General features: G+C 41.2%; 1 protein-coding gene across 1 annotated transcript in view; it reads right to left on the bottom strand.

Moving 5' to 3' along the window:
- Positions 1-18990, bottom strand: part of PLEKHG1 (pleckstrin homology and RhoGEF domain containing G1) — a 248702-nt gene that overhangs the window by 182733 nt on the left and 46979 nt on the right. The window contains exon 2 of the mRNA XM_001505820.5: positions 9360-9458. The gene's annotated coding sequence lies outside the window, so the exon portion shown is untranslated. The remainder of the gene's footprint in view (positions 1-9359; positions 9459-18990) is intronic.

Genomic DNA, 18990 nt, shown 5'->3' on the forward strand with positions numbered 1-18990 from the left:
CATTGCATGTTGGTTATATACAATATGCAATAATATTAAATGTGATTATTGACATTGACCCAAGTATTTTTAGTGGATAGAGCATAGGCCTTGAGCCAGGAGGACCTGTGTTCTAATCCCAGACCTGCCACTTGTCTGCTCTTTGATCTTGGGCCAGTTACTTAACTTTATGTCTCTGTTACCTCATCTGTAAAAATGGGGATTAAGACTGTGAGCCTCATGTGGGACAGGGACTGTGTCCAGCCTGATTACCTTGTATCTACTTAGAAGAGTAAGCACTTAATAAATACTATTAAAGAAACAAACAAAAAAGACTGGTCCCAAATCACCTTTTCATCCAAACAGTAATTACCCCCAAAGATAAATTTAGCATGCTTCATTCTGTTGAAGTTTTCCAAGGGCTTGGAACAGTACATTGCACCAGGTGGGCACTTAAATATCACTACTACTATTATTCTGTTCTAACATAAAAGAAATTAATCTAACTCATGAAAACTTCCATTTTGGGGTGTATGGATTACCAGCCTGCTGAAGAATTTCCTCTCCGGGCTTTCTCAGTCTGGAAAATAAAGGTGGGATTTGGGCTGCCGCATGTTGGAGTGCATTCAGCCATGGAAAGAGTGACAAAGGCATGGACGGAAACAGGTGCTGCAGAAGGCTGGTTCCCACTCACATGGTTAAAGGGGAGATTTTGTAGCCTAGCAGAGTCTGCTGAAGGTGAAAAGAAGCTACAAGGCAGAGAAGCAGCGTGGCTCAGTGGAAAGAGCACGGGCTTGGGAGTCAGAGGTCATGAGTTGGAATCCCAACTCTGCCACTTGTCAGCTGTGTGATTGTGGGCAAGTCACTTCACTTCTCTGTGCCTCAGTTCCCTCATCTGCAAAATGGGGATTGAGACTGTGAGCCCCACGTGGGACACCCTGATTACCCTGTATCTACCCCAGCTCTTAGAACAGTGCTCTGCACATAGTAAGCGCTTAACAAATACCAACATTATAATTTGTCCTTAGTATCTATCAATCAGTCAACCAATTGTATTTAATGAGTGCTTACTCTGTGCTGATCACTGCACTGTGCACTTGGGAAAGAACCACAGTATTAATATTCCAGTTGGATGAACCAATAAATCGCAGAGGCATTTTTCCAGTAGACTCCGGGGCTAACACCAATCACCAGTGGAAAAACCTCCTGTACTTCCTTCTGCCACTTGTCGGCTGTGTGAAGTCACTTCACTTCTCTGTGATTCAGTTACCTATAAAGTGTGGACTAAGACGGTGAATCCCAGGTGGGACACGGACAGTGCACAATCTGATTCGCCGGCATCTACCCCAGCTCTTAGTACAGTGCCTGGCAAAAAGCACTTAAAAAAAATTAAAAAAATTGTTTTAAAAGGGAAGGCCTGATGGATTTGTAAATGCTCCTTCTCCCACTATTTGTAAATGACTTTTTATTCAGTCTGTTTTCTACATTAGATTGAAAACTAGTAAAGGGAAGGAATGAGCACCTTCCTTCATCTTTACCTGCCCAGCTATTAAATATCACTGATAACAATACCAACAAATACCATCTCATCTACTTTTGGTCCCACTTTAAAGGTGACTCACTTCGAGGTAGCCATTCAGCTCAGCTCTAGCTAAGGGGAAATCAGGAGATTGGGGCGGGAAGGCAAATATCCAATATTCTTCCCTTCACACCCAGAAGGATAGCATTAAAAACGTCAGTTTATTGAGGAACATGCCATTCCAGATAATAATATAACAACGGTATTTGTTAAGCTGTTATTACGAGCCAAGCACTGAAAAGCAGCGTGGAAATGGAAACAGCACAGAACCGGGAGTGAGAGGACCTGGATTCTAATCCTGGCTGTGCCACTTGTCTGCTATATTATCTTGGGCAAGTCACTTAACTTTTAAGGGAAATAGCACAGATTAAATTGGAGAACAAGAAAAATATTGAGCAAGTTGTGAATCCAGTCCAAGCAGCTGTGGGGCAAGAGCCATTACTTAGAGCACGGGCCTGGGAGTCCAAAGGTAATGGCTTCTAATCCCGGCTCCACCATCTGTCTGCGCTGACTCTGGGCAAGTCACTTCATTTCCTGGGCTTCAGTTACCTCATCTGTAAAATGGGGATTAAGTCTGTGAGCCCCTTGTGGAATAGGGACTGCGTAGAACCCAATTTGCTTGCATCCAATCCAGTGCTTAGTACAATTCCTAGCACATAATAAGCACTTAAAACCCTTATTATTATTAGTGTGGAAATGGTAATGGACAAGCAAGGAACTGAAGCTGGTACACTTAATGGGATTCCTTTTAAAATCACCTCTGGAAATGGAAAATTACCATACTGCATAGGGCTCTAGTGGCCTGACAGGATTTATGTCACTTCTTAAAGTATAGCTATTCCCAGGAAAACACAGAGAATCTAGTTCAATATGCTACAAAATTATTCTATCTACTTATAATGAATTAGATTAAATTTAAAAAATTCTAGCTGCAGATATTAGGAAAAAAGGAAAAAGTAACAGATATAAGTAATTCATATAGGATTCCTCTAAATAGTCTGAATTGAGAATATAACAATTTTATTGTGTCTCAGTGGAAAGAGCAAGGCCTTGGGAATCAGAGGTCATGGGTTCGAATGCCGGCTCTGACACTTGTCAGCTGGGTGACTGTGGGCAAGTCACTTAACTTCTCTGTGCCTCAGTTACCTCATCTGGAAAATGGGGATTAAGACTGTGACCCACATGTGGGACAACCTGATTACCCTGTATCTACCCCAGGGTTTAGAACAGTGCTCTGCACATAGTAAGTGCTTAACAAATACCAACATTATTATTATTATTGGTGAAAAATACTTGATTCAGGCTACACAATTAGATTTATTCTTTCTGCTAATCCTCCCTTATCTTTTTTCTCTTGGAGATAGATTATTTAATCTACAAAAAATTATTTTATTAACTATTAATTGTAATGGTTTAAATTTCTTTCCAAAATCAACTATAGAGTGAAACTGACAGAATACTTGCCAATAATTATGACTACAAAACATTGTTTTCCTTGATTCTAGTGACAGAAATACAAATTCTATTTCATTTCCTGTTTCCAAATCAAGTAAGAAAGCATTCACTCAATCATATTTATTGAGCGCTTACTGTGCACAGAGCACTCTACTATGCGCTTGGGACAATTCATCTCTATCAACTATTTAGAAAATGTGAAAAATATTTCTGAAATATCAAATTGATTAGTACATTCTAATCTGAAAATCTAGTTACTATCATATAGTAGCATGCAAGTTGTGCTTATTTCAAAGCACCCTGGAATTGCAAAATCCCTGAGGACACTGCAACGGTGCTGGTCCCTTTACTTATAAGAATATCTACTTCCCGAGGCTACTGTCGTTCCCGATTATGTGTACTTAGTTATGGACTAAGATAACTGCAGCAAGGTCTGTAGAGAAGCAACATGGCATAGTGGATAGAACATAAGATTGGGAGTCAGAAGGTCATGGTTCTAATCCTGACTCTGTCACTTGTCTGCTGTGTGATCTTGGGCAAGTCATTTCATTTCTCTGTGTCTTAGTTACCTCGTCTGTAAAATGGGTATCAAGACTTTGAACCCCCATGTGGGACAGGAGTTGGGTCCAACTCGATTTGCTTGTATCCACTCCTGTGGATTTAGCAAATACCATCGTCATTATTATTATTACCGTAACTCTAGAATGGTATACATTACTGGCCTTATTAAAAGTGGATAAGCCTTGTCAGTTCATTTTTTCCATCACCAGAGTCAAATAGGACTCTGTACTATTGAGAAGTAGCATGGCTCAGTGTAAAGAGTCTGGGCTTGGGAGTCAGAGGTCATGGGTTCTAATCCTTACTCTGCCGCTTGCCAGCTGTGTGACTTTGGGCAAATCACTTATCTTCTCTGTGCCTCAGTTACCTCATCTGTAAAATGGGGATTAAAACTGTGAGCCCACGTGGGACGTCCTGATCAGCTTGTATCCCCCAGCGCTTAGAACAGTGCTTTGCACATAGTAAGCGCTTAACAAATACCACCATTCTTCTATTCTATGCTGCCACAGTTCATAACACAACCAGCAAGGCGTAGATCCTTTTGAAAGCATTTGAATCAATAAAACATGGCATCATCAGAAACCTCATTCCTAAATGCTGATGAGTACGTTCTTGAACTTCACAACCAGGAAGGCTGGAAGATGACTGACGATGGGCGCTTCTTAAAATTAGCATAATGTTTCAGTTTGACAAATAGTCTGAAGAAGAACCCTCAAGGTTACATGCCAGCCTGCCTGAGAAATCCTTCCGGGCAACCAAAGATCCCCATTGGTGGCAAAGAACTACCAACAGACCATCAAAGAATTCTGATACTTAGCACACTGTCCGATGACGCAAAGCTATAAGAAGACAGGACCATCCTTTGGGAGTTGAACAGACCAAAATGAAGCCCAACATTGCATAGGGATTCAGAGCATACTGAGTATATCGAGCAAAAATAGTGTCCAACACCACTCACAGAGTCAAAACCTGGATCCGCCAACACATCACATTCCACTTCTAGATTGGTTCCACCAATGCCATTTATATGGAATACTTGAAATCAATTAGCAAGACAACCATCAGTCAACGGTACTTACTGAGCACTTGTTGTGCCTAGAGCAATGTACCACAAGCTTGGGAGAGTACCATAAAGCAGAGTCAGTAGGCATATTCTCTGCCCACAAGGAGTTTACATACAGCAAACAGTGGGGTTCTGAAATACAGTCAAGCCACTAGCATTGAAGCAACGCTCATTCACTGGACAATAATAATAATAATGTTGGTATTTGTTAAGCGCTTACTATGTGCCGAGTACTGTTCTAAGCGCTGGGGTAGACACAGGGGAATCAGGTTGTCCCACGTGGGGCTCACAGTCTTAATCGCCATTTTACAGATAAGGTAACTGAGGCACTGAGAAGTTAAGTGATTTGCCCAAAGTCACACGGCTGACATGTGGCCGAGCAGGGATTTGAACCCATGACCGCTGACTCCAAAGCCCGTGCTCTTTCCACTGAGCCAGGGGATAATAGCTGGAGTTTAAATGAGTTAACTTCTCTGACACTTTCCCTGTTTTGCCTTCTTTTTTGGCTCTGTAGCCCTTGATTTTCATCCCATCTCCACAGCCTTTATGTACATACCAATCTGTAATTTATTTTCATGTCTGTCTTCCTCTCTAGTCTCTAAGCTCCCTGTGGCCAAGTATTCTCTCTACCTACCCTACTATACTATACTCAGAACTGTTTCCAACCCGATTATATCTACCCTAACCCTTTGAACAGTGCTTGTTTGTGTTATGGAACTTGCCAAACACTATTCTAAGTGCTGGAGTAGGTAGTGGTCATCCCCGTCTCACATGGGGCTCACAGTCTTAAGTGGGAGGGAGAAAGGGTATTGAATCCCCATTTTACAATTGAGGAAACTGAGGTAGAGAGAAGTGACTTGCCAAAGGTCACACAGCTAGCAATAGACACGGGCCCCCGATTAGACTGTAAGCCCGTCAAAGGGCAGGGACTGTCTCTGTTACCAATTTGTACATTCCAAGCGCTTAGTACAGTGTTCTGCACATAGTAAGCGCTCAATAAATACTATTGAATGAATGAATTAGAACCCAGGTCATTTAACTCCCAGGCCCAAGCTCTTTCCATTAGGTCATGCTGCTTCCCTTGGCACATACTAAGCACTTAACAAATACCAGACTTATTATTTGTCTGTCAAGTATTTAATACAGTGGTCCATAATCAGTAAGTGCTCAATAAATACCAATGATTGATTTTTCCAAGCAAAGCAGGCAGAATGATGTAAGATTTCAAGCACTGTTGAATATGGAGGTGGATCAGCCTGGCATATGGCAACAAGAAACTGGGTGACTACTCTGGAGCACAGGGTTCAGGAAAACAGTGGATAGAGCATGGACTTGGAATCAGAAGGACCTGGGTTCTAATCCCAGCTGTACTTATGGCTAGCTGTGTGACCTGTGGCAAGTCACTTAACTTCTCTGTGCCTCAGTTACCCCATCTGTAGAATGGAGACTCTGAGCCCCATGAGGGACAGGGACTATCCAACCAGACAACCTGACAACCCAGTGATTAGTACTGTCACAAAGTAAGCATTTAACAAATATCATAAAAAAAAAAAGAAATGAACATACCACCTGGGAAGGTGGATAACGAATGCAAGACTGTAGCAAGAGATAATCTTTAACACACAAACTGTGGAAAAGACTATCAGTCATACTGAGAAGCAGCATGGCCTGTTGGACAGACCATGGGCCTGAAAGTCAGAAGGACCTAGGTTTTAATCCCAGCTCCGCCACTTGTCTGCTGTGGGGCCTTGGGAAATTCACTTTACTTCTCTGTGCCTCAGTTCCCTCATCTGAAAAATGAGGATGAAGACTGGGAGGCCCCTGTGGGCCAGGGATTGTGTCCAACCTGATTATCTTGTATCTACCCCAGTGCTTAGTACAGTGCCTGGCATGTAGAAAGTGCTGAACGAATATCATAAAAAAAAAAAAAATGAGCAATATGTGCACGTTCACAGTTCCACCAGTCATCGTCTTCCAAAAACCTGTGAATACACATTGACACATACAAATTGATGTATTTTGTATTCTAAAATGGTACTATTTGTGGCAAGTTCCTATCCATGTGTGAAGGTATGGCTGAGAAGACCTATGTGCAATCTACCCTGTATCTGTGCAAAGATTGTCCTTTCCTGTGCTGAAAATGATTATCAATCACTGGAAGAGAATCAACATATCAAAAACACATTCTAGCAAAGCATGAATGGAGGAAGAGGGGTTCAATGTTCTGCTCTCTGCATGGTTTCAGAATAAACCAAGCCTATCTAATTCATCTTCCACCCGTGGACAGCAGATGCTTCAAGATGTACCGTCAGGAAGTGGCAGAGGGGCAGTTAAAAATTTAAAAGCACCAGCCTATCAGAAATATCTTCTAATGATGATAACAATAATGATAAATAATAACAATAGTACTTGTTAAGCCTTTACTATATGTCAAGCCCTGTTCTAGGTGCTAGGGTAGGTACAGATTCTCATCTATAAAATGGGGATTACCTGTGAGCCTCACGTGGACAACCTGATGACCCTGTACCTCCCCCAGCGCTTAGAATCGTGCTCTGCACAAAGTGCTTAACAAATACCAACATTATTTTACAAGTTAATTAGGTTGGACACACTCCCCGTCCCACATGGGACTCACACTCTTAAACCCCATTTTACAGATGAGGTAACTGAGGCTCAAAGCAGTGAAGTGATTTGCCCAAGGTCACGCAGCAGACATGTAGTGGAGCCGTCATTAGAACTCAGGTCCTTCTGACTCCCAAGCCCATACTGTATCCACTAGACCAAACTGCTTCTCCTGCTTGAACAGGGAACCTAGGAAGGGATTGCAATGTCTCTGGAGCAAGGGAGGTGAGCCGGGGATGCTCCAGGAAAAAATTCCCTAGGTGGGGATGTTTGAATGGAGTCTTGCATACCATCAGCAACACAGCATCATGTATTCACCATAATGTAATGATATCATATGGAATGGGAGGCAGTGGCCTCAGGGAGGCCAAATGTTTGAAGCCGGCCCCGATCTGGGATTGAAAGGGCACTTCTACTCTTGACATGATTGCCTGTATTTACCCCAGTGCTTAGAACAGAGCCTAACACATAGTAAGTGCTTAACAAATACCTTAATTATTATTATGCCTGGCCATTCCAACTATTCCAGCATAACTTGAGAAGCGGCGTGACCTAGTAGAAAGAGTAAGGGCCTAGGAGCCACAGGACCTGGTTTCTAATCCCAGCTCCGTTTCTTATCTGCTGTGTGATCTCGAGCAAGTGACTTAATTTTTCTGTGCCTCAGTTCCCTCATCTGTAAAATGGGGATTCAATACCTGTTCTCCCTTCTTAGGCTGTGAGGTCCATGAGGGATAGGGGCTGTGTCCAACATGATTATCTTGTATTTAACCCAGCACTTACAACAATGCTCAGCATATAGTAAGGACTTAAATACCACAGTTATTATTACTATCTTAACAACCTTCTCAAAGCAGCCACATTTACTTACTAGTTGCCAGAACCCAGAAATATTAATTTAATGTGGTCGATAAAAATGATATGGAGGTTATGGTATTACTCCTAGCACTTTTCCTGAATCTAACATGTAACAAAGATCATGCAAGTTTAGGCCACATTATATCACATTGCAATTTTGCTAATGTTTTCAGTAGTTAGTTCAGAAGAACACTGGCTAGGATTTTGCCAGTAATGGAAAATAAGGGAATATAACACACTGAGCAAATTATCACCTTTCTCTTCAAGATGTGATTGGTGACATTTTTAAGACCTAATGGCATCTCTGTAGTGTTCCATATTTTGAAATTCTCGGTTAAGTACTTTAACAATGTAACCCCTTTATTCTGGCAAATCTTTTTTTCTTTCTTTCTATGGAATTCATTAAGTGTATATTGTTTAGTGTCAGGCACTATACTAAGTGCTGGGGTAGATACAAGCTAATTAGGTTGGACACAGTCCATGACCCCACATGGGGCTCACAACCATAACCCCCATTTTTCAGATGAGCTAACTGAAACACCGAGAACTTAAGTGACCAGCCCAAGGTCACATAGCAGACAAGTGGCAAAGACTGTATTAGAACCCAGTCCACTGATTCCTAAGTGCTTTATCCACTAGGCCACACTGCTTCCCAGATCTTGATTATGGCCAGGTGCTTTATTGCTTTTAGTTGCTGAACTGAGTGTCGTATGTTCTTTGAACATAGGTTCTCTACTGTTTTTTGGTATTACTTCTTCAAAAATGGGCATCTGCCCATTTCTTCAGAGTCCCTTTCCTTATCTGTGATGAAGACAGACTGCACTGGATCATACATTTTTTTAATGGTTTGTAGAAGTCTTTAGTTTGTGACAATTTATACAAATTTGAATTTTTTCCACTTTTGGCTATTTGACATTTTTTCTAGTTTTATTTGCTTGTAATGACACAGACTTCTATAACTCTACACTGTAAACTCTTTGTAGGCAGAGATCATGTCTAAGTAATTCTCTTGTACTCTCCAAAGTGCTTAGTACAGTGCTATGCAGTGCTAAGCTTTATGGTGTATTATTGATGGACAGGGCTTTATGTTGGAACAAATGGGATTTTTAGTTCTAAAAAGGCTACTGTAATATTACTGTAGAGCTTCTTGCACATGTCTTCATTACTGAATTTAGATTTCCAGTTTCTCTACATCATTTGCTTGACATTCTTTACAGTTGTCAAAGAAGCAGTGGATTCATTACTTACCTGAGTACAGAGTCCCTTCTCGTCGACTGTGGAAAAGAAACTTCAATACGACTGGATTTTATTCAGGTGCTCAACTATGGACTACATCCATTCCTTTTGCTGTTTAAAACAAAACCACAGAGAATATGAAATCTCAGTTTGTTTTCAATTCTATTATAAGGGGCCACTCAGTAAAATTCAACTGTTGTCAATGTACTCAATGAAATCTGAAGCAGTGAAATAAAGATATTCTGAAGGACATATGATATGCAATTGGATAATGGAAATCATAATGTTCAAGTATATAAACCCAAATTAATGAGTCTATACACCTTCTTTTATACATGCACAATATTCACCTCTCCCATAAACCTCATTTTAAATCTGAATTTTGGATGGCTATTAGGAAAGTTGAGAACTTTAACATTCTTCACATTCTGCTCATTTGCTTGACGTGACCATGGAAGAGACGGGAAGCAGTGTGGCCTAGCGGAAAGAGCCTGAGGCTGGAAGTCAGAGGACCTGGGTTCTAGTATCAGCTCTACCACTTGTCTTCTGTGTGACCTTGGGTAAGTCACTTAACTTCTCTGAGCCTCAGTTACCTCATCCATAAAATGGAGATTAAAGTTGTGAGCCCCATGAAGCATATGGACTGTGCCCAACTTGATTATCTTGTCTCTACCCCAGACCTTAATACAGTGTCTGGCACATAGTAAACAAATACCACAAAAAAATGGTTGTAAATATGTGCCCAGAGTCACACACTGCATGAGTACTACCAAATCAATAGTATTTATTGAGTGTTTACAGCATTCAGAGTACTGCACTAAACACTTGAGAGTACGACAACACAGATTTGGAGACACATTCCCTGCCCAAAACAAGCTTACAGTCTAGATTACTACAATGTAACTTTTGCATATCCCTGTCATTTTGATCATTTGCCTCAAGAAACAAGAATAACTCCCTCCTTTTCTTCCATTCATCTTCTGACAATCATCTTGCTTTTAGTTGACAAGTCACTGTTAAGCAGATGAATGAGACTGGTTCAAGGAAAGCCAACCTGCTAGATTTACTTTTCAAGCAAGTCTTCCCAAAGATGTTTTAAAGTCATCACCTATGATGAGTGGAAAACAGGGTCAATTCGTTCATTCATTCATTCAATCGTATTTACTGAGCGTTAACTGTGTGCAGAGCACTGTACTAAGCACTTGGGGGAGTATAATTAGACACATTCCCTGCCCACAACGATATTACAGTCTAGAGGGGGAGAAAGACATAAATAATAAATAAATTACAGATATGTACATAAGTGTTATGGGGCTGGAAGTGGGAATGAAGAAAGGGAGCAAGCAGGGCGATGCACAAGTGAGTGGGAGGAGAGGAAAGGAGGGCTTAGTCATGGAAGGCCTCCTGGAAGGGACGTGCCTTCAGTACAACTTTGAAGGGGCGTGGAGAGTAATTGTTTGTTGGATTTGAGGAGGGAAGGCATTCCAGGTCAGAGGCGAGGGCCCTGTGATGGAGGGGTAGGCGGTAAGATAGACAAGGTGGAGGTACACTGAAAGGGTCAGCAGGCAGGGCACGATCCAAGATTCTGTACTCCAAGGGAATCTTCCTGGCCGCCAACTGGGCAGGGTTTTACTCTTTCCTTGCTCTGGTGGGCTTATTGCATAGAAAAAATAAGAAATTAAATTGTTTTTTCCAGTTACCCTTCTCTTCTGAAATTGCACTTCAATTTCTCTGTATAACACCTCATAACTTATAAACTCACAAGTCAGATATGCTTAAATTTGAGACTACTTAAAACCATAGCTCTTCCTTTTCCTAGATGGTGCGAAGTGAGTTGGAGGAAGGAAGCGGCTACAAAGAGATTCAAAATGACTGCCAATTACATCAATCATATTTATTGAGCTCTTACTGTGTGCAGAGTACAGTGCTAAGCACTTGGGAGAGTACAACAGACACATTCTCTGACCACAACAGTCTATAGGGGGAAGAGAAATTAAAACCATTGCATTTCAGAGAAACGATAAAGCATATTTTTCTGAAAAGACTTCATCTGAAAATTTGTACTCAGGCACAAATCCTAAATCCACTTCCCCCGCCACTTTTTTTTTTTTTTTAAAGTTTCCTCCCCTTGGTTTCCTACAGACACACTTCCTATAGAAAAGAACCAAGACAATAGTGAGGAGGGATGTGGTAGCTGATGAAACACTCCTGGGAATCTTTCCTTTCAAACACCAGAGCAAAAAGCTTAAAATGCCTTCTCCAATGAGGCTGCTTCACACCATATTTTTGACTCTCTGGAAAGAGCTATTTACTCTTTATTGTGGGAATGGTTGGTTTTAGCTTTTTAAGCATAACCCCCAAATTTAGCTAAAGGAAATGAAAACATCAAAGCCCTTTCCGGGATACTATTTAGGAAATGTTGAATAAAATCAAGTTTCAACCTCAAGGATGGCCTATTGTGATCTAAGGAGTAGGCTATTAACTGTTTTAAGACAATATTTTAGGAGTAATTAAATATGATTATCTACTATATAATCAGCAGGGTCACATTGACACTCATGGTAAATACACCACTTTAAGGAATGTATGAATATATCTAACATGATAGGACCTCTTTTAATGGATAATCTGAATATGGCAGTAGATACTTTATAATTATGTCAAAAGTGTACTTTTCTGAATGACCTGATCTTATTTGGATACAGAAACATTTCTATGAAATTAATTCCAAAGTGTCCTTCCTTTCATGGCTCAGTAGATAGAGCACGGGCATGGGAATCAGAAGGACCTGGGTTTTAATTACAACTCTACCACATGTCTGCTGTGTGACCTTGTCATTTAACTTCTCTGGACCTCAGTTACCTCAGCAGCAAAATGGGGATTAAAATTGTGAGCCCCATGTGGAACAGGGACTGTGTTCAACCTGATTAACTTCTATCTAACCCAGAGCTTAGAACAATTCTTGAGCGCTTACTGTGTGCAGAGCTTGGAAAGTACAATTCAGCAACAAAGAGAGACAATCCCTGCCCAGAATGGGCTCACAGTCTAGAAGGAGGGAGACAGACATCAAAACAAGCACTTAGCAAGGACCATAATTTTTTTCTTCCTCCCCAGAAAACCCCTCTAGTTTACTGAGGTTTTAGATGAACAGAGCCAAACTTTAAGGATCTCATCCAGGATTTCGTTCTCCGATTTTACTTTCATATTTGCACATGAACCTGAATGGCATTTTCTCCTATCCCATGCACATTCGAGTCTCCTCATGCCTGCCATCCTGTCTATGATGATGACACCCATACAGGAGAAACAGTTTGAGAGCTGTGTCTTGACATTTACTCTGATGGTTATATGTGTACCACATAACAACCCAAATCCATCCCATACCTCCAAGACACTAGTATCTCTAACCCCGGGAATCTTCCCTCAATAAGCCCATAATTGGGGGCTGGTTGGCAGAATTCCAAAAGTAGTAGGCCTTATTGCTTCAGGAAAAGCAGATAGGAGGTAGGGGGGGAGAAGGGGCACTGTGAAGGCTTGAGGAAAGGGCTTCGGAACGAGGGAGTCTTGGCAGGCACTCCCACTAGCTCAATCCTGAGAAGCCTGCCAGGCCCAAGTGCTGGGGCGGTAACACCCACTTCATCGTGGCTGCCTTTCTCTCACAAGTGGGCAATGGAGAACAATTGTACCCTTCTCCCCTCCCTCTCCATCCTACCTTCCTTTGAGTTCCCCTGGAACTAAGTGGCTGCTTTAAATAATTAAGGACTTGAAGAAATAGTTACCCACCACCAAGGGCACCCTCTTTTTAACACATTTGTTTATTAAACACACATTATGCTTACGGCTGAAGCTGCTATTTAGAATTTTAGTTACACGTAATTAGAGAATGAATGAATGAGATACTCCCAAATAATAACTGCCCATTAAGTAAAATTCTAGAGTACTAGGTGGAAACTAGCATGAATTTATAATAAGGTAATGGCTGTTTTGGGAGAGCCTACACCCTTTACATGCACAGTGATAATTATAGCTTGAGTTGGGCTGTGGATTTAAGGTAAATTTATGGTAGTCAGTAGGGCATAGTATGCACAGAGTCTTTGCCTTCTTTTAGGGCTGGATTAGTAAAAAGATGATATTCTTATTTGTTCCTAGGTAGTGAGGCAGCTGGATAAACCCTATTACACATCTAGTGAGGTCAGTCTCATTATCAATCAGCCATAAGAATTCTGATAAGAATGGATAAGGGCAGATTGATTCCATGCTGTGTACCTGAAACATTTTACTGTCACCAAAGCATAAGACTCCTGTGAATTCTGTGGAAAATGTTACTTTATATATCTAGAACTGTACTTTCAAATGAAATTTTGCTATGGGTGCTTATGAGGCCACTACAGTTCTTTTAACAGAGGAGACAGAATAGTGGGTGGGATGAACCATTAGTCTGAACCAATAATGATACCAATCTTCACTTCCAAAGACCTAGGATCTCTGCTTTCCTACACCCCAGCAAGCCTCTATCTCAGCAGGAAAATATATCTATAGTGTCGTTATGAATCAGAAATGACTCGGCGGCACTGGATATCATAAATGCTGTGGGGCTGGGAGGGAAAGAGCAAAGGGAGCGAGTAAGGGTGACGCAGAAGGGAGTGGGAGATGAGGAACGGTGGGGCTTAGTCTAGGAAGGCCCCTCGGAGGTGTGCCTTCAGTAATGGGAGGAGTGGGAGGAATGGGAGGAGAGTAATTTTCTGTTGGACTTGAGGAGGGAGGACATTCCAGGCCAGAAGCAGGACATGGACTAGGGATCAGTGGTGAGATAGGAGAGATTGAGGCACAGTGAGAAGGTTAGCGTTAGGGCAGCAGCTCCTCCAGGCTACCATGATGTGCCACAGTGGCTGAGATTCAGGCTTGTACAGAACGTGCATTTACACTGCTGCAGTTATCCCCCTTAATACATAAATCCTGTTGTTGGGCAGGGATTATCTCTTTTTTGAATTGTACCTTTTAAGTGCTTAATACAGTGTTCTGCACATAGTAAGTGCTCAATAAATATGATGGAACGAATAGATGCCCCAAGCTTGCCATGCAGGTCTTCAGTCTCTGCACCACTCCCTGTGACCTAAAACAAATTATCAGCAACCCACTGGGACATTTACACAAAGCAAACACACCTCCCCCAGAATTGAGGTCTCACCCCCTGCAAGTCTCCTGGGTCCAGGCCAGATGCAATTACAGCTGAACTCTTGTAAGTCAGTTCCAGCCAGTCTGGGCAAGGAGGAAGTCAGGTCAGGGTGAAAATTTTTGGCTCATTCAGGGCTATAGAGCATGCAACTTGTGTTTTCTCTTCTCTTGCTCCTTTAACATCTGGACTATCAGAATAAACATCTTAGCACTTCTAAAATTTCCAGGGAAGGTGGGGGGTGAGGCACACAGCAGAACTGTGGGACCAAAACAGAGGACCAGATCAAATAGAACAACCTCATTTACCCTTAGACCAGAGTACAGATGCAAAGGCTCTGTACCATTGAGGTTCTGAGGATTGGTGATTCAGCAGGGACACAGTAGCACTGACCTCTTAATTACACCATAGACGGCTCAAACAGATACACCTCATCAAGACTGTTGATACATTTTGATAAAGATATGCTTCATCTGTGAAGATTCCTGGGCCCTTACAGGATCACACATCAATACCATATAGGACTTGGCTCAGAATTGTAAAATGCTATGGATTAAACCCCTAACAGCCTAGACAGACTCTGGTTACTAAATTGCTAAATCTGGCTGCATCCCAAATTTGATGTATTTATTTCATTGGTACTCCGGTTAAAGCATATTTCGCACTTAAAATAGTTTGTATGATTTTTTTTCAGGGAAATTAAAAACAGACTGAGATAAACATTGTGTTAATCAAAATCTGATTTTCCAAAATGAATAGCTGAGTTGGGAGACTGCTATTCTCTGTCAAAGTCCCATTTACTTTAGGAAGCTGATCTACAAAGCTGCAAAGCACAGTTAGTACTGCACCTTTATATGGTTTAATAATGTTGGTATTTGTTAAGCACTTACTATGTGCAGAGCACTGTTCTAAGCACTGGGGTAGACACAAGGGAATCAGGTTGTCCCATGTGGGGCTCACAGTCTTAATCCCCATTTTACAGATGAGGTAACTGAGGCACAGAGAAGTGAAGTGACTTGCCCACAGTCACACAGCTGACAAGTGGCGGAGCTGGAATTCGAACCCATGACCTCTGACTCCAAAGCCTGTGCTCTTTCCACTGAGCCATGCTGCTTCTCTATATTACTATATACTAGGTCTCAGATTCTGGGTTTTCCCTCTTTCACTGACATCATCAATCAATAAATGATATATGAGTACTTACTGGGTTCATAGCACTGTATTAAGCGCTTGGGAGAGTACAATATAACAGAGTTGGCAGACATGTTCCCTTCCCTCTAGGAGGGGGAGGAGGAAGGTGGGACTGGAGAGGTGCAGGGGATATTTCAGGGAGTTAATGCCTGATGATGTCAAGTTCATGGATGAAATAGATGGTTTTCTATTCATATTTGTCAAACCATCAATCCCCCACCCTCAAAGCCTTATTAAGATCACATTTCCTCCAAGATGCCTTCCCCAACTAATCCCTCATTCCCGCTATATGCTCTGCCTGCTGCATCACCTATGCACTTGGATCTGTATGCTTAAAGCAATGGCTACTTGTGTAACTATCACCACTCTCTGCCCTCCAGCACTTGTGTACATATCTGTAATTTAGTTTAATACGCATTTCCCCCTCCAGACTGTAAACTCCTTGTGGGCAGGGACCGTGTCTACCAACTCTACTGTATTGCACTCTCAAGTGCTTAGTACAGTGCTCTGCAAGCAGAAGGTGCTCAATAAATACAACTGATTGACCGGCTGACATGAGCGGCAAGAGATGGCTAGTTAGGGGATGAAGGGGTTTAAGTAGAAAGTTAAAGGCCTGAAATAGCTGGTGTGGGAGCAATAATAAGGGCAGAGAAGAATTGTTATTGGGCAGAGATATTCTTTCACTCCTCCTGCCTTCATATTTGGCATATTACTCCTTTCCCCATCTTCAAAGCCTTTCTAAAATCACAGATCGATCCTTAAAGAAGCCTTCTCTGAATATCGTCTCTTTTCCCTAACCTATTCACTCTCCCTTGTCTATACACTTGGATTGGTACCCCATAAGCACCTTGGTATTCACCCCCAGCCCCACAGCACTTATGTCCATATCTTTATACTCTGGGCTCCCCTTAGCTGTAATTTAACGTCTGTCTACTAGATTGTAAACTGTTCACTCTGGGCATATATAATGTGTCTGGTATTTTGTCACGTTGTACTCTAAACACTTATTACAGTGCTCTGCACACAGTAAACACTGAATAAATATAACTGACTGACTGAGTCCTTAAAGGCAGAGATCATGTCTACCAATTCTTGTCCTAAAAACCCTCCCAAGTTCTTGGTACTGTGCTCTGCACACCGCAAATGCTAAGTAAAGAACACTGATTGATTGATAAGAGGAAAAATGTAAGCAACAGGATGGAATGATTTTTTCCTTAAACCATTAAAGCCCAAGTTGATTCAAACCAAATTTAACACTGAACTCTCAGACTTAAATTGGCATGGCTATGAATCAGAAATGGCTTCCAGATACTTTAAAAACTAGAAATCGTCATGGTCTGAAGAAGGTCCCTGACAGTACTTTCAGACTGTTAGAAATACAAGACATACAGCATATACAGCATCAGTCTTCAATAAATTATGCTGAAAAATAAGTTATCATTGTGTACAGAAAGCACATTTATAGTTGCCATATGTGAAAAAATTAAAATACCCCTGATTTAACAATTTAAAGAAATTGGGGGGAGGGGGACAGAAATTACAGGAAAATATGATCATATTTCTAATCCCCAAAAGAGAGCAAGCAGAGAAAAAAATTATTTGTCAAACTAATCACGAATTTACCACCTTGAGATCCAGATGGTTAGCTTAAGAAATTTGAATCTATGGCTTATATACTGTAGTCTTAGGTGGTAAGCTGTCTTTTTTTTTACTGGCCTTCTGTGGGAACACTAGTTCTATTCAAGAGCATATGGAAAAACAGTTACATCACTTTAAAATGTTGTATTTGGAAAGGTAATTTCCTTTTCACTGAATGCCTTTTTTCACCTCTCCCCATCAGTCAAGAAAACATGCTTGAGCAGATCGTTTAAAATTAACACTCACAACTTGGGGCTGTATTCATTCTTGATGTTGACAAGTGTTTTCATTGGATTTTCAGGAGCGTAGAAAGTGTGATATAAAAAAATAAGTTTAAACGACTTTGTGCATTTAAGGGAAACCTCTTAGATATATCATCTTCAAGGTTTATTATGCACTTACTACATGTAGAGCACTGTAGTAAGCGCTTGGGAGAGTACAATATAACAGAATTGGCAGAAACATTCCCTGCCCACAGGAGCTTACAGTCTTCTGAATCAAAATTAAAACTGGTGACTCAATCATATTTATTGAGGGCTGTGTGCAGAGCACTGTACTAAACACTCCCCGCAAAATGCAACATGACAGCATGGGTTTTTTTTTTTACCACTACCAGAAATCCCTAGGTCAACTGAACCCTTAAAATTCCCAGCCCTAACTATATGTTGGACATCCTTTAAATTTTGTAAGTGAAAAATGTGTGTTAGCAAATGTTTTGTTGTGGGTGATGGGGTAGCACAAGTTTTAATAAGTCCCACAGTACTTGTGTATATAGCCATAAATTTATATTAACATGTTTCCCCTTTAGACTATAAGCTCCTTGCAGGTAGGGAATGTGTCTACCACCTCTGTTGTATGGTATTTTACAAGCACTAGGTACAGTGATCTGCATGTAGTTAAGTGCTCAATAATTACCACTGAAGGATTGATAATAATGACAGTATTTGTTAAAGTACTTATTATCTGCCAATTACTGTTTTAAGTGCTGGGGTAGATACAAGATAATCAGGTCGGAATCAGGCCCTGTCTCTCATAGGCCTCACGGCCTAAGGAGTAGGGAGAACGAGTATTAAACCCACTTTTCACAGATAAAGAGCCTGAAGCTCAGAGAAATTAAGTGACTTACCCAAGGTCACACAGAAGCCAAGTGGCAGATTCCTGTAACTCCTTGATCCAGGCTCCTTTCCCTAGGCCATGCTACTTAGACAGATAAAACATACAAGCCTTTGCAATTTTCATCTAAACTAGGGGGAAATAAAGTTGGATTTTTTTTTTCAGAAGAACTGAAATGAGTAGGTCCAGAGACACCTTCTAGCCATAGCAGGAGCTAGTAACAGCATTAGAAAGCATCTTGCTTTCTACCCAACTCAGATTCCCCCAGAGCCAGTAGAACTAGCATCTTATTTTTTGTAATATACTGTTATCCATCTTTGGAGAAAAACTAGTTCAAGAAGCCTAAATTTAGAAGCCTATATGAAAATAAATTTTCAACGTTCAAAACCACAAGTCTGCTGGTCAATTGCCCACCACACATTTTAAAGGAAATTGCTGCATGAGTACATATGTTACTCTTAGTTCTTTTGGATATCTAAAAGAGTGTTGGCTTTCAGCTCATATTATGATTTTGTAATTTTCTGAGCT

The sequence above is a fragment of the Ornithorhynchus anatinus genome, chromosome 2, assembly GCF_004115215.2.
Source record: "Ornithorhynchus anatinus isolate Pmale09 chromosome 2, mOrnAna1.pri.v4, whole genome shotgun sequence".
Lineage (NCBI taxonomy): Eukaryota > Metazoa > Chordata > Mammalia > Monotremata > Ornithorhynchidae > Ornithorhynchus > Ornithorhynchus anatinus.